This window comes from Camellia sinensis, chromosome 1 (genome assembly GCF_055761805.1).
Source record: "Camellia sinensis isolate YWXY chromosome 1, ASM5576180v1, whole genome shotgun sequence".
Lineage (NCBI taxonomy): Eukaryota > Viridiplantae > Streptophyta > Magnoliopsida > Ericales > Theaceae > Camellia > Camellia sinensis.
In genome coordinates, this window is record NC_138961.1 from 38,739,666 (window position 1) to 38,761,150 (window position 21,485).

A 21,485-nucleotide genomic window follows, 5' to 3' on the forward strand; every position below is an offset into this window, starting at 1 on the left:
ACATCAGTAGCCCATCTTCACCAACATGAACCCAAACCCCCAGAATCGAGTTGGAAAGATTCCAATAGAACAACAGAAACAGCAAAAACACCCAAGCTTACAAAAAATTTATAAGCTTTCAGCCCCCTAAATATTTTCTAATATGAGAAAAATTAAATAAAAAGTCAGAAATAGAATATTGCTACTCTTTGAAGTAAGCCTTCAACCAAATAGCTAATTTGATAATGATTGCCTCCTTCAGCTCCCCCATCATTGGTTGTACACTGTTGAACAAGAAATCATTTCTATACTTCCATAAAGACCACAAGGCAACCAGAGGTAAAGCCATCCAGATTCTCCTCTCAGATTTTTGGACTCTGTTACCATCCCACCATTGTAACAACCTTTCCACTAATTTAGGAGCCACCCATTGAATTCCTCACCACTGTAGCAAATCAGTCCACACCCTCCAAACCAAAGGGCATAAGATTAGCACATGTTGAACTATTTCTAGCTCATTATTGCAGAATGCACAGTGATTAGACACACTTCCATCCAAAATTCCTATCCTCTGCAGAAAATCAGATGGTTTCACCTTGTGTTTCCATGCAAGCCACCCAAAGAATTGCACTTTGGATGGGAGATAATTCACCCATACCAGTTTACTAACGGTAGACTGCTCACCAGCCTCTAAATCTGTATACTTATAGTGGATGGAAACAATCTACTGACCTGATTGTGCTTCTAACAAAACTAGTTTATCCTCTTCATTCCTATTTAGTGATGGAGACAGACATAACTCCTCTCTGAGCTTGTTGAGTTCCTCCTTCTCCCAAACAAATAAATTCCTCCAAAAGCTAATTTCCCAACCAACAGTACTATCTTGCTTTTCAAAAAAAGACCTTAAAGAACCTCGTCTATTAGTGGATAACCTAAACAACCTGGGAAATTTCTCTTTGAAACAACCATCACCACACTATTTATTCTGCCAAAACCTCACTCTGTTCCCATTACCCACACTAATCTGAACATTGATTGTGAAAAAATTGAACATCATAGGCCTGTGCTCTGCAGCAGCTAAAATATCACTTCACAACTTTGATGCCCTTTTACCTTGGTTCAAAGTTGGAAACCATACTCCTTCATTTAGATTGTATTTACTACAGACCACCTTCTTCCATAAAGCCTCATCTTCATTAGCAAACCTCCACCACCACTTTATCAAAAGACAATCATTAAAATCTCTAATTCTTCGAATCCCCAGCCCTCCTTGCATCTTGCTCTTAGTAACATCCTTCCACTTCACCAAGTGTAATTTCCTCTTCAAATCTGGTCCTCCCCATAGAAAAGCAGCCTGAATTCTTTCAATCTCATTTGCTATTCCTGCTGGCATTTTAAATAAAGAGAGATAGTACACTGGCAAATTGGATAACGTAGCCTTGATCAAAGTCAACCTACCAGCAAATGATAAAAGCCTTCTTTTCCATCCAACGAGCTTTCGGCTTGACCTTATCAACAATTGGTTCCTAAGATTTCTTCCTACTTGGGCTAGCACCCAATGGCACCCATACTAATGAAAATAGTATTGTGAAGAATACAAAAATCAAACACAGAATAGGATATAATCCTCTCACAAGGGGTGGATCCCACATGCATGTGTGTTTTGTCTCTTTTTTCAATTGTTGTGGCTGGATAGGTCATTTCATGTTTGTTCCAATTAATGAGATTGTGCTTGTTGTATTCAAGATTTGGAATTTGAACTTTGAATGATGTTTGGCCATGAAAATGATCTATGAATGAATGTGGAGGTGAGGTCTATTACATTAAAAATGGTAATGACACATAATTTTCTAAGAAAATTTGATATAAAAATTTAGTTATATCTTGGCATTACTCAAAAATATAATTGCTAGTTTGTTGTGATTAAATTTTCTTAATTTGAAAAAATATCAAACAAAACCTCTTCCAATTCAGGATTTCATTTTTATTAATCTTTTGCTAAGGTTATTGTTATTAGGAGGAAAAAAAAAAACTAGAGTTTGACTTCTGTAACAAAGCAAATACTAACTTTTCGATTTTTTGAAATTGTTTTGATCAGCAAAAAAAAGTGCAACCGATTGTATTAGTGAACAATGGAATATTATATAAAAAATAATACATTAATACAATCCAAAACAACAAGAAGGAACAACTAGCAACACTACCACATTGGAGAGGTTCCCAAATAGGTAGCAAAGCATGAGAGACATTGAAACAAAGAAACTCATAATTGTTTCAAATTAAACCATCAACATTTAAAAATATACGAATTCTAACCATTGAAATCCTTATCACGTGGTTTCCTCTACATCTGAATACAATTTTTTTTTTCTCTTTCAAAAGACTCATAGACAAATACACTTAACATGAACAGTCATGAATTAATTAATGAAATGCTATTATATATGACTTTGATACTATTGATAAAAAATTTCAATTTGAGATTTAAAAAGCGCAAAAAATTCTTTGCAAGAACCATCCTAGAACATTACAATAATTGGAGGAGACGTTATTTTTAGCAAACAACCACTAATTCCATACATACATAAGGTAAAGAAATTAAAATTTCATGTTCAACTTCTCATTTCTTCCCAACATTACGATTTGGGTATCACAGATTTAAATCAAGAAAACATTCTCTCTCCACACAAGAGGAAAAAGCTTTCTATATTTGACCCTTCTCAAATCTTCTTGTGCAATACATTGGTACAACCCTCTAGTAGCATATATGTGGTGGGGACTACAGTTTGTTCCACAACACTTAAAAAAACTATCCAACAATCATGGAAAGCACTAGAATGATACTTGTGGTCTTCGGTATCTTTGCTTCCGAATCTGAAACTACAATGTGAGTGAACTTGTGATATAGTTTGTCCATGATTTCACGTCCAAACTAGTTTGAAATTATAGGCTCTGTGAAGGCCATGGCAACCTTGGCAAACTTTTCCCCTCTAACCCATTTATCATTCCCTTGCATCCGTAGGCTATCAAGTTCAAACCCCTCCATATGATCAATTGTGAATGATCCATCCCTCTCCACTATGCCTTTCACTTCCTCAAGTGATGGAAAATAGCTAGGTACATTGAAGGTGTCTACTTTATCTTCATCTATCAATCCCTATTATCACGAAGGAAAGAGAGAAAATCAATAGATTGGAATAAATAAAGCAAATAATTTTAGGGTAGTGCTATGCCAAATATGTATATATATATACAAATGATGGGATAAGTATTGATTTTATCATTTTAAAGGAAAGAACTCATCAAGATGACTTATATTTTTAAAATGTTGGGAGAAAAATTAAACAAAAAATTATTAATTTTGGACACATTGAACTCTGTTTTTCATGATCCGAAATAGTTGGAAAGCTTTAAGAATCTAACTGGTTTGAGCACCAAACTCTTAGTACGTTTTTGAGTTATGAATATTTTACCTTCAGAGAGTAAAATATGAGTCAATGTGATAACATGTTCATAATAATTTCATTTTAACTCTGATTAAGGCGTAGTTTATATATATGAAATGATTTTTTAGAGCAATGAAGAATACTCATTTTTGTAAAACGCTAATAACTATTTCATGTAGCCGATCCCATTTGATGAGACTTAAGGCTTGGTTTGGTTTGGTTTGGCTAATAACGATTTCATTTTAACTCAATTAAAGAATAGTTTATATGTGTATGTAACGAATTTTGAGAGTAATGACGAATGATGGAAACCAATTTTGAGAAATGAGAGATTTGGCACAAAAAATATATAAAAAGCGAAATCAGACCTTTGTGGACGGTGTAGATCGCCCGAACATCCTCCACGCGCCCCCCGTTTCGAAGAGGACGCGGATTAGGTTCTTAGCTACTACAGTTCGGACTCCCGTCATGGTTCTGAATCTAATCTCACAAAGTGCAATGTAAGACTGATAAATCACCAAAAAGTCCAAATCCGGCAAATCGTTTTGGAAAATCGATTTTGATCAAGAAGTGCCAAACATGGACTGCTTTGCCAGATAATAGAGTCGACACCTAAATATTTTATTTTGGGAAATTTAGGGAACCCTGACTTGTGCCAAAGGCCACGTGTCCGTCATCACCAAAGTTACCTAGGCTTGGGAACTTGGGTACGAGAGGGAAAGGTCATGCAATGAGCACCCCCACTCGCCCGATCAAAGATCGGCCTCTACTAACATGATATCTTGTTTTATAAACACATGTGTTCTTATTCCGGTTTATTAGCTAGCTTTACTACGTGATGCGCATAGCAAACAAATATAGACTCAATCACGAGAATTGGAACAAAACAACTCATGTTTGTTTTTGAAAATGGTTTGAAAGTGCTACTCGCAAGTAGGCTAAAGCGCGGATTTGCCACCCTTACGTGGGCTTGAAAACATGATGTGCCACTTCCAAAGTGGGCTTAAAACTCACAATCATCGAGTTGTTCCAATTCAGGCAATCAAGCCTCCATCCACAGGCATTCATGCAGTTAATCACTTAAGCAAATAGCCTCATGGAAAGCATGCTATCATGGCAACACTCACACTCATGTAAGGATGCTAAAGCATAAACACTTACAATATACTCCAAGCCAAAACATAGAACTAGTTAGAAATCATGCATGATTCTAGCTATGTTAAAATGCCTAATGCAACACACGCAAAAATGCAACTAAATAGGCTCGGCTGTCTAAGACGGCATATGAATGTAATGATTTGATGCACGTATTCAAATATGTATTGAATTACAATGCAGTTTGTATGATGAGCCGAGCTCGGTGCATGCGAGACGAATGAACGATGCACGCATGCAAGCATAAGGATGCTAATCGAAATATACCCTAAACTAACCATCGAAAGATGATAAGTAAAAGGGAGAAAGAAGTGGGGTTGGATGACATGCATCACACACACGCACACTTATTGCAACAAAGCGCCCTCTCGACGGAGGGTCTGAATAATTAAGCCAAGTTATACTAAGCTAAGCTAGGCTAGCTAATTAAGTAACTTAGCTAATTAGTTATTACAAACTAAATTAAATTTGAATAACTAGCTAATCTAAGCTAATTAGAATATTACAAAAATGAATTGCATTAGCTAAGCACATTAACTAATTAATTACAGAACCACTAAAGTAATTAGCTAAGTAAAGTAATAAAATGGCCTTGGGGGAGGGAGACATGCATGCTCGATGTGCTTCGCCCAAAGATGCATTGTCTAGCCATGAGTTGCCTCTGTTTGCACTCATTGTGATCTCAGAACACTGCACAAACTTCCAGATGGTTTCTGCCCCAAAACAAGAACATTTTGGACAATTTCTTCTTCAGGTGGCCAGCCGGCCACCTCAACTGGTCTGTAGGCTACTTCATATGGCCGGCCGGCCAGTATAAGTGGTCGGCAGGCTAGTGCAAGTGGCTAGAATCCTGCCTTTGCTGAAACAGAGAGCAATAGAGCCAAGGCAATGTATTTGGCTAGAAATGTGTGTACTACCACCCTCATCATCATCTCTCAGACTCAAAAGAATGTGTGGTACTTGGCTCTTGAGCCACCAATCATGCATCTCAATGCATGATGGCTCAAAAACCGAGCTTGTACAAGCTTAGTGAATGCGCATATAAGACTCAAAGTGCCTTCACCCTATCATGCATGATCAAGGGTGTTGGTGACCAAGAATGCAACATGTTTCATTACTTGGAGTATGAAACGTCTCACATTTCTTGTGTTTGGATTAATGTCCGATCCAAACACAATGCAATACAAACAACGTGTGTTATCTTGGCATGAGACACAAGACTCAAACATGCAAATAGCGCATGCATAACATGTTAAGGGACTAAAATGATGAAACTAGTGAAGGACACAACACTAGAGACAGGCAATACAATGCTCCATGGACCAAACCAGCCCTAAACAGACCTCATGCGTGCCAAAATAGTGGCCAAAAAGTGCTAAGATGATAGCATAAAAGGGAAGAAAATGCATGCTCAACTTATGGCTCGCAAGTAATATAAAAAGATCAACTCTCAAACGCATTGAAAGAGTGATATATACGAGAGTATAGTAGAGATATGAGCACTGAAATCACATGCCAAATGATGACGTATCATGCAAACATCACAAGTATAGCATGCAAGAGGCCCTAAAACTCAAAGCTAGTTATGGCATTCACACAAGAGGCATGCAATACATGGCCTAAACAGCCAAACCAGCTATGGACAAAGCTTAATCATGCCAAATCAGAGGCCAAGACATGCTGAAATTGAAGCTCAAAGGACTAGACAAACATGCATACATGTTAGGCCACAAACAAGGCATAAAGCTCAACTCTTAAACACACTTAAAGAGTGATATATGTGAGAGTGTGACAAGGCTACATGCATTGAAATCATGGGTGGAATGATGCTAAGGCATGCAAATAACTCAAGTAAAGCATGTCAAGGGCCTTAAAGTCAAAGCTAGTAAGGGCCAACAACACTATAGCTATACAAATCAAGGCATGCATGACCAAAGCTATTCAAAAAAGAGCTAGAGCATGTTAAATAAAGGCCAAAAACATGCTGGAGTCAAGCTAACACATGCTAGAATGATGAGCCAAAACATCAAGTACACTAGGCCAGTGGGCAAGATTACACTACAAGTGTAAGAAGAATGCAAGAAGTGGCCAAGCCAGCCACAAACATAGCCAAAACATGTTAAAAAAGTCACAAAAACATGCTTAGATAAAGTCAAGAGACGGTAGAAACACATGCTCAAGTATGAGGCCAACAAGACATGTAACCAAGAAGCAAAGAGGGGAGGCCACCCCCTCCTACTTTAGACCTCAAAACATGGTTTCTACCACTGAAATTTCTCTGAGTTTCAGTGGTAGAAAGGCCAAACAAAGAGTACCTCAAAAGCCTTAAGAGATGGTACAAGGCTTAAGCAAATAAGGCACACAAGGGAGTGAAACACCCCCAACTCCCACAGGGCCTCAAACAGGCACTCTTAACAATTGAAAAATAGAGATTTTTGTAGTTGAAAGCTAGGCCAAAAACAACATGCAAGGGTGGTCAAACCAATGTACAAAAACAAATATTAAGGAGGTAGAATCTCACCTTTGAAGCACAAATTAAAATAGCATGCTAACAACTAACTTCTGAGCCAAAATCACTCCAAGGAGCTCCAACCAGGCCTCCAAGAACCTCAAGTTTAAGGCTAAGGTTTTGACTAGGTGGCTTAGTGCAAATATGTGAAGAAAACACACTTTTAAGCTCAATTTCACACAATATATATATATAGAGAGAGAGAGGGGGGCAAATTTCAGCTCTGAAATTTTGTAACCGTTGTAAAGGGAGAGGGAGCCCCCCTTATATAGAGCAAGCAAGCAAAATGGCTTGCTTGATCCCTCCATACACGTGTATGGAGGATGTGTTTTAGTGAGCCACAACTAGCTCAAAAGATTTGAAAATATCTAAAAAGGAGAAAAAGTGGCCGCCGGCCAGTTAAGGTGGCCGGCCGGCCACTTCCCTTAGCCGACCGACCACTTGAAGTGGCCTACAAGAGAGGAAAGTGGCCGGAAAGTGCCACAAGTGGCCGGCAACGCCTTCCCCTCCCACTAGGCAAGAGGCAACAAGGTTTGGTCCAAAACAAGGGCAAAACACAGAGAGTTAAGAGGCTCAAAGACAAGGCACTCAGCTGAGACCTTCGGGCACTCAAAACAAGCACAAACATGCGCAATCATCGAGTGCATAACCGATGACATCGAAGTCTTGAGGTCGGTCAAAAATGGGGTGTCTATAGTTTTCCCTCTTTGACAGAACTCGAAATTCATAAAATGACGGGAGTGAATGTCAAACCCCAAAGACGACCCATTTTTGGACAGGCCAAAGACTTAGACAAACAAAAATGATAACAAAATAGATGCGCCCGCAGGCAAGGGCAAGATGCAAGTGAGATGCACAATGCAGAACATAAATTACGTTTATGGAAAAAGGGTTGTAATGAAATATTTATGCAAAATAAATACAACATTTTAAGCAAACCAACATGTCACAGCAGTCTCACACATTTCGTATAGAAAGGATACAAGAAAATTATGCAATCTTCACTGCACCACATGCAGGAAAGGCTAAAAGCGACTACCAAGAATACCCGAAGTCTCAAACAAAACACCTCTTAGCGTATCTGTAGACACCCCATTTTTGACCGACCTTAAGACTCAGAAGTCACCGATTGAGCGCTTGGTGATATTACATAATATGCTCGTTCAGAAGTTTTAGAGTCGCGATCGTGAGCCCTGCCTCCGGATTTCCGAACCCTCTTCTGTGCCTTGTCTCGGTTTGCGAACCAGACTCGGTTTTCTCTGTTTCTTTTCCTGAGGGGAGGGAGAGGTCCCGTAGACCATCTCTCAGTGGCCGTGGGCTACATTTGGTGGCCGCAGGCCATTTTGCTCATTTCGGAGCCCGGTTCCCGGTTTTCGGAGCTACCAGGCCGTGTGCCTCGGTTCGGGACCGCTTAACCATCTCCGTTTGGTCTAAAATTTGGCATACCTCCTATTTACTCCCTTTTGAGGGACACTGGGGTCTGAGAAACCCACTTCGTGGCCGAACGCCACTTTCGGTGCTTGGCAGCCCATTTTCGGGACCCCGAACTGCGTGTTTTGGCCCTCGAGGGTTCGTTTTGCATCGGTTCTTGTTCATTTTTGGCAGGTGCCTCTGTTTTATCACCAGGGAGGTCACTGGAGGGTGGGAGGCCAGCAATTATCTTGGCAACCAGTTATATTCTATTTTCGCTCTCCGACAGCCGCTTTTCGCACTTCCGAGCCAATGTTGAACACCTTGGAGCTACTTTCTTCAACCCCAAACCACATATTTGTGATGTACACACATGGGAGGACCCTAAAAGTTGGTGGCCGGCCAGTAATTCCACCTGACCCTTTTGAACCCCTCCTTCCGGGCTAATGTTGAACACCTTGGAGCTACTTTCTTCAACCCCAAACCACATATTTGTGTTGTACACACATGGGAGGATCCTAATATCATATGGCCGGCCATTAATTCCTTCTGACCCTTTTGAACCCCTCCTCAAAATGGCTTGTTCTCTCTCCTGTTTTAGAATTTCCAAATTCGAACCACGTGGTTGTGAAGAGGAGACCTGGGAGGCCACCAATATGTGGTGGCCGGCCACTGATTATACTTGACCCTTTTGACCCCTAGCTGGCCGGCTAGGGGGGGTGGTTGGCCGGCCACCTGCAGCAAAAGTAAGGGGCCGGCCTGCTTCCTCTCAACTTGCACTTTACAGCTGTGCAGCTGTTTCCCCCAGAAAATATCCCAATCCGGGGGATATTTTGTGGGGGAAAGCTTACCTCCTTTTTGCCCCACCTTTACACCCTCTTTTTGTCCATATAACCAGCTGGTGGCATCACATTTGGAGGTTAGAAAATTTGTTCTTCAAGCCTCAAGATCCATATCTCCCTCCATCCTTCTCATTTTCCTAAAAAACCTTAAGTCCTACACCTTGTTTTCTTCATCACCTCCAAGCTCTACCATCACCACTTCATTTCCAGCAACAAGGAGGGCTTCTCAAAGGCTAAAGGAGCTGCAAATTGGTCCAAGAAGCAACAAAAGACTTGTCTCCAAAGGTGAGTTGCCATTTTCTCTTTTTTGAGCTTTTCTTTGCAATATTTCTTAGCCTCTCCTTCTTATACATTTGAGCTCCGACCAAAACTGAAAGTACCTTTTTTTTTAGCTCATTTTCATGTCTCATTAAGGGATCAACCCTGTTTGAGCCCTCCATATGCCACTTGCTTCAATACCCTTCGTAAATACCGTTTTCTTGCATGATTTTTTTAGCTCGTGTGTAATTTGTTTTGGAGCATGAAATAAACTGTAAATAGGCTTATTTTGAGCCCCTCTTCAACATTGAAGAAGGGCTCAACACTTTTTGGGACCTCCATGTTATACTTGCCTTTATACTCCCCTTTTGGTCCCATTTTTGCATGCTATGGAAGCCTATCATGCTTTGGTTTTTGGCCATTTTACAGTTCTGAAAATAGTCTCATTTTGGTCCATTCTTCATGTTTTGTTTAGGGTCTTTCATGGTTTGGGACCTCCATATGCCACTTCATGTTATATCTCACTTTCGGTTCCCATTTTTGCATGTTTTGTTAGCCTATCATGCTTTGGTTTTTGGCCATTTTACAGTTCTGAAAATAGTCTTATTTTGGCCCATTCTACATGTCTCATTAAGGGTCTTTGGCCGTTTGTGGAATATTTTGCATACCTCATGTTATAGCCTCTTTTGAGCCTTATTTTGCATTGCATTTCTAGCATGTTTGTATACTGTTTCTGGGTTTTTACAGTTCTGTAAACATGCTTATTTTTGGTCCCTCTTCAATGTTGTAGAAGGGAATTTTTCAATTTGGGCTGTGAATATACCACTTGCCTCTTTGGCCACCTTTTGGTCCGTTTTCTTGCATAAAAATTTAGCCTTATCTATGTTTGTTTTTGAGGTTTTTACAGTTCTGTGAAAGTGCTTATTTTTGGTCCCTCTTCAATGTTATTGAAGGGTCCTAACCTGTTTGAGGACAGCAGCTATGAGTTGCTTCTTAATCCCATGTTTAGGGCCATTTTCGCATGCTAATTTTGCCCTATCTTTGCTTGCTGTTTGGCCTTGTTTTGTACTAGTAAAATGCTTATTTTGGGGCTGCCTTGCTTCTGTATTTTCATTCCATGTGCCAATTATGCATGTTTGGTATAGCTATAGGCCATTTCGGGTGCCTAATTTTGCATTTCGGGACAATTCCATGCATTTGGTGCCATTTCGCCTCATTTCGGGACTGTTTTCCCCCATATCTTAGTGCCGAAATTCAATTAGAATGATTTCTACTCATTTCATGTCATTATATCGCATTTTGCCATCACCTCGGTTTGCGTGCCCGTGTGCACGCATTTCGAGGCACTTCATTTTTATCCGTCGGCATCCTATGTGAGTGTGGCTGCGGCTCACTCATGTTGGTATAAGCCCATATCATGTTTTCATGTCATTACATCGCATTCTGCCATTGCCTCGGTTTGCGTGCCTGTGTGCACGCATTTCGAGGCACTTCATTTTTATCCGCCGGCCTCTTATGTGAGTGTGGCTGAGGCTCTCTCATGTTAGTGTAAGCCCATATCATATTTCCATGTCATTTACATTGCGTATGTCATTTTCTCGGTTTGCGTGCCCGTGTGCACGCACTTCGAGGCATCTCATTTACATTGCATTCTGTCATTTTCTCGGTTTGCGTGCCCGTGTGCACGCACTTCGAGGCATCTCATTTTCATAGCATAGTGCATATTAGGTTGTATCTTAGATCACATTCTGTCATTTTCTCAGTTTGCGTGCCCGTGTGCACGCATTTCGAGGCATCTCATTTTCATAGCACAGTGCATACTAGGTTGTATCTTAGATTGCATTCTGTCATTTTCTCGATTTGCGTACCCGTGTGCACGCATTTCGAGGCATATCATTTTCATAGCATTGTGCATACTAGGTTGTATCTTAGTCGCATTTCATGCATATCATGCACATTGCATCGTGTCCGGAATAGGAGTTAGCCCGGGCACGGGAAACGAGGTACATTTCGTACTCCGAGTGACGGAATGTGTTTCAATTCCCCAGTCACCGACACTCCGGATTATCCATGATGGAGTTAGGTTTTAGCTGTAGTTTCATGTGCATTCATTCTATATTGAGTTGTGCATTTCGACTCCTCGGCCATCATGCCTCGGTATGCGTGATTGGTGGCACGAGGATCGAGACATGCATATATCTATGCAAATACATTACTATGCCCCTTTCCTGCTCTCTGTTGCAGCAAAACAAAGAATCAGCAACCTTTTGGGGCTTGGCACGCATTTAAAGAACAGGTGTAAACAGAGGCTAATTGGGGCATTCCGGTGGATTTCCGCGCAAGACAACCTGGACATGCATCACCCATCAGAAGCAAGGCAGTCCCTGGCTTGCATGCCAGTTTTATTTATTTCCTTAGTTGATTTGTTAATTAATTAGGAATTTGTACATTATTCGGACTGTAATATTCGGGCTGTAATATTCTTTTATTTGGGACTGTATTATTTATTCGGACCCTCTGTGCGAGGGCAATGCTGTAATAAGTGTGCGTGTGTGTGTTGCATGTCTTCCAACCCCACGTCTTTCTCCCTTTTATTTATCCGCTTATGATGTTTAGATTAGGGCATATTTCAATTAGCATACAGTATGATAGCATGTTTGCATTCATTCATCTGTTTCGCATGCACCGGGCTCGGCGCACCATACTAACTGCATTTCAATTTCCAAGTTGAATACATGATAGCTGTAGCATTCCATATGCCATGTTTAGAATAGCCGAGCCTGCTATAGTTGCATTTTTGCATGTGTTGCATTAGGCATTTCTGTATATTTAGGATCATGCATGATTTCTAATAAACTTCTTTTTCTTAGTTTGGAGTACTCGGTGAGTTTTATGCTTTAGCATCCTTGCATGCGTGTGAGTGACTGCCATGAATAGCATGCTTACCATGAGGCTAAATGCTTATGTAATATATCTGCCTGAATGCCTGTGGGTGAAGGTTGGGTTACTTGGATTGGAATAATTCATCAAATGTGTGTTTTAAGCCCATTAGATAGTGGCAAGATCATGTTTTCCTAAGCCCACCCGAGGGTGGCAAATCCACGACTTAGCCTACTTGCGAGTAGCACCATCAAACCATTTTCAAACAAAAACAAACATGAAATGTTTCGTTCCAATTCAGGCGACCCGGTCTATACTTGTATGCTGTGCGCATCACATAGTAACCTAGGCTAATAACCGGATTAAGGACACACAAAGTTTTCAAAAATTGATATCATGGTTAGTAGAGGCCGGTCTATGACCGGGCGAGCGGGGGTGCTCACGAAGTGACCTTCCCCAATCGTACCCAAGTTCCCGAGCCGAGGCAACTTTGGTGATGACGGACACGTGGCCTTTTGGCACCGAGTCAGGGTTTTCTAAATTTCCCAAAATAAAATATTTAGGTGGCGACTCTGTATCTGGCAAAGCAGTCCATGTTTGGCACTTCTTTCAAAAAAATCTGTTTTCTCAAAAACGATTTGCCGGATTTGGACTCTTTGGTTCAGATTACGAACCGTGACTACAAAATCGAGTCCGAGCTGTAGCGAGGTCCCCCGCGGGCTTGTTACAGTTTCTGGCGACTCCACTGGGGATTTAGAGAACTTGACTCGAACTCATGATATCTGTTTTTGACTACACTTGTGTGTTTCTTTGCATTACATTTGCATTGGTGTGCCTAGGACACCGTGTTTGCCATCTGCTATTCCTGAACGGTTTACCGGAGGCTTGTCTTGTCAAGGCATGACCATAAGGCTGACCGGTTGTGGGCTCTGCCAGTATGGGAACACAAACCCCGGTTTTACCGGGGCACCCTCTTTGACCATTCGACCTAGTGCATATTCGGATCCATAGTGACCATTCCAAACTAGGACAGGTTGCTTACCCGTTTATAGGTTGTTTGAAGCCGCTGTGTGCGTAATGAAACCCTAGCTCCTGACAAAATAGGACAGGGAAACCTTATCCTAACATAGGGGTGTTTTGGCTCTCACTTATCTGTTATGTGCTTTAGAGTGCGTCTCTACAGGAATGCATGTATCAGTGTATGAGTTTGGGCGTCAGGCCTGCGGGCACCAGTTTGCGAATTTTGGCATCAGGCCTGCGGGCATTACTATCAGTATTTGGGAGTCAGCTTTACCCGTGGGTATCAGACTCAGATTTTGAGGCCGAATTTTGGGGCAGAATTCAGTAGAGAGCACACTCATTCAAATAGGCTCATATCTATTCAGGTGGAATCAGGCTGAGATGCTGTCTATTTTCTCTTTTGCAAGGTAGTCTGGGAACCATAGCTTCAGAAGGCTCCGATATCCCCTGAGGTTCATCGAACTTGTGCTGATTAGACTTTGTTAGGGCAGAAATTCAATTCAAGGGCAACCAGTGTTCTTTCGCTGCGGCAAGGTAAAGAAAAGTCGGTCAGGGCTCATCTGTTCATCTAATCCGTCAGTCGCCAGTCACATCACTTTTGTTCAGACTCAGCAGACCGTGATGGCACAAGGTTCGGAAGAATTCGCAGCCGTGACAGCAGCGCTAAATCGGGGAACTGCGATGCAAGCTGAGACCAGTATTGAAACGCAGCGCCCATCTGGGGCATCTACCTCACATCCAGCTTTGGGACCCCAGCCGAACTTTGACCCAATTCTGCCAGTTGAAGACTTGCAGTGTCTGAATCCTCGAGAAGGGTTGGCTCAAGCTCAGGTGCTCAGACCCCTGGTGCAGCCTAATGAGAAAACTCAACCCTTTCATGTTGATGAGTTCAATCCGACTGCAGTGAAAATTGCAAACCTTGAGAAGCAATTCAAAAGGGCACAAGGCCTTAACTCCATTCCTGGCATTGAGGATGGGCACACCGAGGCTTCCATCCGGCTCCCAGACAGATTCAAAATGCCATATATCGACCGTTTCGACGGGTCTGGAGATCCAATGGTACATATCCGAGTTTTCTTAGATGTCCTGAAACCGATGGGTCTGACTAAGCCACAGAAACTCTCTTTGTATGGAAGAACCCTGTCGGGTGTGGCAGCCACTTGGTATACCAAATTGGAGGATACAGTGAAGCAAAACTGGGAAGAACTGGCTGAGGCCTTTGTCGATCAGTATTCCTACAATACCCAAGTTGAAATGACCATCCAAGAGCTTGAAGCAACTCGCCAAAACCCAACAGAGCCTTTTGTGGAATTCATAGCAAGGTGGAGAGCAAAGGCAGCACAAATGACAGATCGTCGCCCTTCTGAGAAGGATCAAGTGCAGATGATGGTCCGAAACCTCGAGCATGATATGTTGCAAAAGTTGATAGTCGCTCCACTATTCACTTTCAAAAGTTTGCATGAACTGGGGGTTCAAGTCGAGAATGCGTTCAACAGCGGGATCATTCCCAGGACAAGGGAACTGACAAGGAAGGTGATTTCAAGGAGTACCAACGCTGGTAGTAGCGCTATTCCCAAACCCACCGAAATCAATACGGTCGCCACAGCCGACCCTTTTGCCAAACCGAGCCTACAAACAGCTAGCCCAGCCCGAACTCAGGGTAGAACTTTCACCCCCCTCTATATGAGCCTGACTAGCACACTAAAAGCCTTGATGGAAAAAGGGCATCTCAAACCCCTCGATCCTCAACCTCTTCCCAACCCACTCCCAGCCAGACATAACCCCGCCAAGTATTGTGTGTACCATCAGCAGCGCGGTCATGGCACCGACCGTTGCTACCGCCTTCGTCATGAGATCCAAAATCTCATCAACAACCGGACGATAGCTCCACCTTCAGACCCCAATGACCAAACATCTCCTGCCTACCTCAATCACATCCACATACTGCCATCCACCTTTGACCCCAGCATATACATCACCCTGGCCCATCTACCCAAGCCTGAGGTGTTTATCCCAGAAAGCATGGACTTATGCATGATGGGTACACCCGAACCTCAACCATTTCAAACCCGTGAACCCACTACTTCTGAGTTGATGGGAATGATTAAAGATCTTCAAAAAACCGTGACGGATTTGGCCTCCGGGACATTGGCTCCATCATCCACCACACCACATACCAGGAACTTCATGCCAAGAGACTCCCCGATGTTGGGACAGGCTGCATTTGAGGAAAGCCAATCCCTTGGCAGAATGGAGGTGAGTGGGAGGAACAAGATAGGGGCGGACATGGATCCCAATGAACATCTTCTGTTGGCTGTTGAGGCTTTGAAAGCCGAGGGGCTGAACAAAGAGCAAGTCCTCGCAGTTGTTACAAAAGCTGTGGATGACACTTTCGCTACTCAGGTTGGAGGCAGTCCGAATCAGAAGGAACATCGGGGGAAGGGCTATCATACCAGAGACGATCCTGTTATCTCTAATCCTCCACTCGGAAGAGATCACCAAACTAGGCCAACACCTGCTAATCCCCCTGCTGGTGCGTCCAGCAAAAATCCACAAACCTTGAAATACCAACCCCGAGGTCGGAGGGTCTTCCATGCCCTCTATATGCCTCTGTCCAAAGCTCTCCAAATCCTTGTTGGACAAGGCCATCTCAAACCCCTTGAGCCTCGGCCTCTCCCGAATCCTCTTCCGGCTACACATGATACTACCCAGTACTGCGCGTACCATCAACAAACTGGCCATACTACCAACGCCTGCTTCCGTCTTCGCCATGAAGTACAGGATCTATTTGACAATGGGGTCATCCCCGCACCAGGTCCTGCAAAGTCTATCGGCACTTGATCAGTGAATTTGTAGGGGATAATGTGATATGATTGGAGGGATGAACCACCTGCGGGCAGCGCTCAGTTTACTCCAGATATGGTGGATGGCATGCACTGTTTTGAGCATTGGCGAATGCCGGTTTCCGACTCGGGTATTGGGTCAGTCTTGTTGTTTTGTTTTGAGTCTGTCTTTTTGTTTTGAGTCAGTCTCTTTTTATTTTGGATCTGTCTTGTTGTATCGAGTTAGTCCTGTTGTACAGGAGTCGGGTGATTCCGGGGGGTGTTACCTCGGGCGTCACCATTTTGTTTTGTGTTTGTCTTTTCGTTTTGTTTTGAGTCTGTTTCTGCTAGGGAGCCAGTTGTACCAACAGATTTGAATGAAACAGCAGTATTTTTTGCACTTCTATGTTCCCTTCTGCCGTGTGCTAGTTGTGACGGAATCTGAATGAAATGGCAGTACATTCCACCTGCTCTCTTCTGCACCCCAAAATCATTGCATTTAACCTAAGTTTTTCAAAACTTTTTGAACACTGCGGTGAAAACGAAGAGGAAGGAATTCCTCGGGATTTGCAAAACTTTGATCATTTGAGAGAAAGAGAGGCATGCTAAGCCCTTAATGAATGAAATCATGCTTGTTAGTGTGAGTACTGAGAAGGACCCTGGCTTGATCCAGACTGGTTTCACACTACCTTCAGCGCGAGCGATTTGTCGCTTTCTTAAAAACTTTCAAAAACAAAATGTTTTGTGCGGTCTTGCGAAGACCTGTGTGGAATCGCTCTTGAGATTGTGCAGCCTAGGATCGCTCTCAGCCTCGAGACTCAACCCCTTCGCTTCCAAACCCTGAACTTGAAATCAGAAGGTTCGACGGTCAACTACGATGTGAGGCCTGTGTGGCTAGATTTGAAGCAGCCCTCGAACAAGAGGCACCAAAGTCAGGTCAAGAAGATCAGATCTCATCAGAAGAAGCTTACAAAGCAAAGCAGCAGCCATTCTCCTGGATTCAGATGACTCCAGGATCTCAAAACCATTTGGCATGGACTTGTTATACTTTTACCCTTGAGAGGCTCGCTGGGCCGAAAACCCGGAAGGGCGACCCAGGCAAAAGTTAGAGCAAGAGAAAAATACAAAAAAAAAAGAAGCAAAAAATGCAAAAAGAAAAAAAAGAGAACAAAAAAGAAAGATGCAAAGAAAAGAACGAAAAAATCAAAAAAGGAAAAAGAAATGAAAAGAATTGAAAAGAAAAGAAGAACAAAGCTCGCAAGGTCGAAAACCCGCAACGAGCGCCTTGGCAAAAGTTAGAGCCTAAAAAGGAGAGGTTAATACCCGAGTGTACCTTAACCCCGAACTACGTGAGGCTTGATTCCCATCTTTGGGATACGTAAGCAACTTCATTCTGAAGTCCAGCCGTAAAACACTTCAAACTCAATCATGTCCATGTAATGGTTCTGATAATCTTTGCCTTCTCTATATCTGAGAGTCTGGTTGCATTCGTCGCTCTGAGGACTGACTACAATACACTACGGTGCCATTCAGACAAGGGGCAACTTTCCGTTGCCATTCAATGCACCGCGGTGTCATTCAAACAAGGGGCAACTTTCCGTTGCCATTCAATGCGCTGCGGTGCTATCCAAACAAGGGGCAACTTTCCGTTGCCATTCAGAACGCCGCAGTGTCATTTCAAACAAGGGGCAACATTCCGTTGCCATGCAGTCTCCTTCAGACAAGGGGCAATTTTCCATTGCCATGGATCCGAGGTTACGCATCTCAGGAGTAGGTCCCATGCTCGTTGAGCAGTGGTCGTTTGCGAAAATAGTTTTTGAGAATTTTTACTGAGGTTGACTAATCTTCTCGAAAAGTATTCCATTTTCAAAAATGGACCATTTCTTGGACCCAAAAAAGGAAAACTCTCAGTGCTCACTGCCTAACTTGTATGATTTTAAATCAGAAAATTGAACAAGTATGTTAATCTAACTCTCATTTTGGTCAAAATTTTGTTTTAGGAGAAAACTAAAACTAAAAAATGGTCAAAATGATGAACTAGGGGTACAGTTGAGTCAGATGTTCTGTCTTTTCCCCATTGTCAACATACATGCCAAAAAAGGCGCCATACTTGCCAAGAAGGGCACTCTACCTGCCAGAAAAGGCACAACTAAAGGCGACAGCGGAAGGGCTGAAAGCTCTCTCACCCTCCAAGCTGCGAGGTATCAAGCCAAGTGCGAAGCACGAACCGGAATGGGGCAAGATATTCCACTCCATCATCTAGACAGATCTTATCACGTCCAAACTCCCCAGCAAAGCATCATCAACTGATGTTAGCTGCAGATTTGCTACACACCCAGTTGTAGCGCAACCTTTCCGTGGGAGAAAGTCCACTATTGTGAGCAGAAGAAGAGAATCTAGCAGAACGCTAGGGGCGCGAGCCCACAATTTGCTGTTCATCCATCAACTACCCAGGGGAGGGATAAAAAAAATGAGAGAATGAAGAATAGAGAGATGTGCGATGAGAGAAAAAGTGAGAAAAGGGCTTTTTCAGAAAAATAGAGCTTGAGGGCCGAGGGATGCGAGGATCACAAACGAGAGAGGGTGGGAAACACTACCCGGTGAAACAGGCTCCCTGAGCACGTCTGAGTGTCGTGTCTTTTTGTTTTATCTCGATTCTTGTTTTGAGTCGTTTCGAGTGTTACCCGATGTGTCTAGGTTGTGTGCCTTTTATTTCCGTGTTGGGTTGTCTTGCTGTGTTCAGTCGTAGGCTCGATACCCGGTCAAGAGCTCATTTATCAATTTCAAAATAAAATCGTTTTGTGCTCCGAGTGCCGTGCCGTTCTCCACATCTGTGCAAAACAAGATTCATTCTTTCATAAAACCGCATGGGTTCAGCCCAAGTCATATCAGAACAGCAAAACAAGGACCTATCTGAAGCTATATAAGTTCCGGACTACGAAGCAAAAGAAAATAGGGAAAATTTTGAGCATCTGAGTGTGTTTCACCTTCAGAAAATTCTGAGATTGCATTCCATATGTACCTCTTCAGGCCTTGCCAGTGCCCTGAAGAATGAGCGTGCCTCTACTCCAAGCTTAAGCATGCTTCAAGCCAGAACGGCAATTAAAGCAGCAGCAGCAGATGTTATCTCCCGCCAATATGAACAGGGTGTGCCCTTTTTGAGCTGAGTGTGTTGCAAAGTCCTCTAAGAGGTAAATCAGAGGCACCAGAGTATATATTTGATACTCCTCTACTACATAGAATGTGAATTTTCATATACACTGTTGTTGCATGCGTTCCGCACATCGTTATGATTCATGCATAGAATATGCCTACTTTCGATTCTGCATAGAATTTGCTTTCAATATTGCATAGAATATGCTCCTGTTTCTTGCATAGAAAATGCTCGTATCTTTTGCATAGAAAATGCACTCTTCCATACTTCCGTAGAAAATGCACCTCATTTGCATAGAACATGCATCACTCGCACTGTCTAGTGCATTTCAAAATCAATCGTGCTGTTTAGCGTATCGCACTGTTTAGTGCATTTCAATCGCGCTGTTTAGCGTATCGCACTGTTTAGTGCATTTCAATCGCGCTGTTTAGCGTATCACACTGTTTAGTGCATTTCAATCGCGCTGTTTAGCGTATCGCACTGTCTAGTGCATTGCAAAATCAATCGCGCTGTTTAGCGTATCGCACTGTTTAGTGCATTTCAATCGCGCTGTTTAGCGTATCGCACTGTTTAGTGCATTTCAATCGCGCTGTTTAGCGTATCGCACTGTCTAGTGCATTTCAAAATCAATCGCGCTGTTTAGCGTATCGCACTGTTTAGTGTATCGCACTGTTTAGTGCATTTCAATCGCGCTGTTCAGCGTATCGCACTGTTTAGTGCATTTCAATCGCGCTGTTTAGCGTATCACACTGTTTAGTGCATTTCAAATCAATCGCGCTGTTTAGCGTATCATACTGTCCTGTGCATTTCAAATCACTCGCGCTTTCTTGCGCATTGCACTGTTTTGTGCACCTTACTTGCATTTTGCATGCATTCCATCGCGCTATCTTGCGCATCTCACCTGTACTTGTTAGTGCATTGTATCGCGCTATCTCGCGCACCTTATCTGTTTAGCACTGTTTTGTGCATTCACTCTGCATCGTACTGTCTTGTGCACTCCCTGGTCTAGGAGACCTTAAATCCTCTAAAGGTGCAATTCTTTTGGTGTTTGTCGTGCCCGAACGAATTCTGGTGGTCTGGTATAGCCACCTGCCTGTGTTCGCGGTGAGTTCCTAGGAGACCAACTGCGACGGTGGAAACTAGAGTTCGGATGGCTCATGCCTAGAACGCAAAGGTTCGGGATTTCCGAGACTAAAGTCTGGTTTAAATACCCAGAGGCGTGTCCTCGGCTTGAAATCTGTATGGAAGCCCCATAGGTTGAGATAGCGTGTACGCACCTCAATTCTGGATACTGAACCAACCTAGTCTGTCACCCTGTTGGAGAATAGGGAAAGCTGCGACCTTGGTCAGGGAGAAAAGTAGTACCTGCAGTTCAACCAAGAAGAAGCGAAAGATCCCCAGCAGCATGAGGTAAGTCATTGCCAATTGCCCCTGTAAGGTACCTTTACCTCTTAGCTATTACATTGCATTTTAGCCACTACATTGCAGTGCATTGCATGAATCCTCAACTTTCAAAACCGGCTTCGCGTAGCGTATAAGTCCAACTTTCAAACCGGCTTCGCGTAGCGTATAAGTCCAACTTTCAAAACCGGCTTCGCGTAGCGTATAAGTCCAATCTTCAAAATCTTATTGCATATCGTTTTGCATTTTGCCCCCCTTTGCCTGCGGGCATGCCTGCAGGCACATCTCTGTTTATCTTGTATGTTTGTCTAAGTCTTCGGCCTTGTCAAAAATGGGTCATCTCTGGGCTTTGACATTCACTCCCGTCACTTGTGACTTCCGAGTTCTGTCAAAGAGGGGCAACTGTAGACACCCCATTTTTGACCGACCTTAAGACTCAGACGTCACCGATTGAGCGCTTGGTGATATTACATAATATGCTCGTTCAGAAGTTCCAGAGTCGCGATCGTGAGCCCTGCCTCCGGATTTTCGAACCCTCTTCTGTGCCTTGTCTCGGTTTGCGAACCAGACTCGGTTTTCTCAGTTTCTTTTCCTGAGGGGAGGGAGAGG

General features: G+C 42.9%; 1 pseudogene across 1 annotated transcript in view; it reads right to left on the reverse strand.

Annotated features, from left to right (window-relative positions):
* Positions 1-2,527: 2,527 nt before the first annotated feature.
* LOC114258666 (putative methyltransferase ICS2) overlaps positions 2,528-21,485 on the reverse strand; it is a 37,892-nt pseudogene continuing 18,934 nt past the window's right edge. The window contains exon 3 of the transcript XR_014365896.1: positions 2,528-3,136. The product of XR_014365896.1 is annotated as a putative methyltransferase ICS2 (transcript). The remainder of the gene's footprint in view (positions 3,137-21,485) is intronic.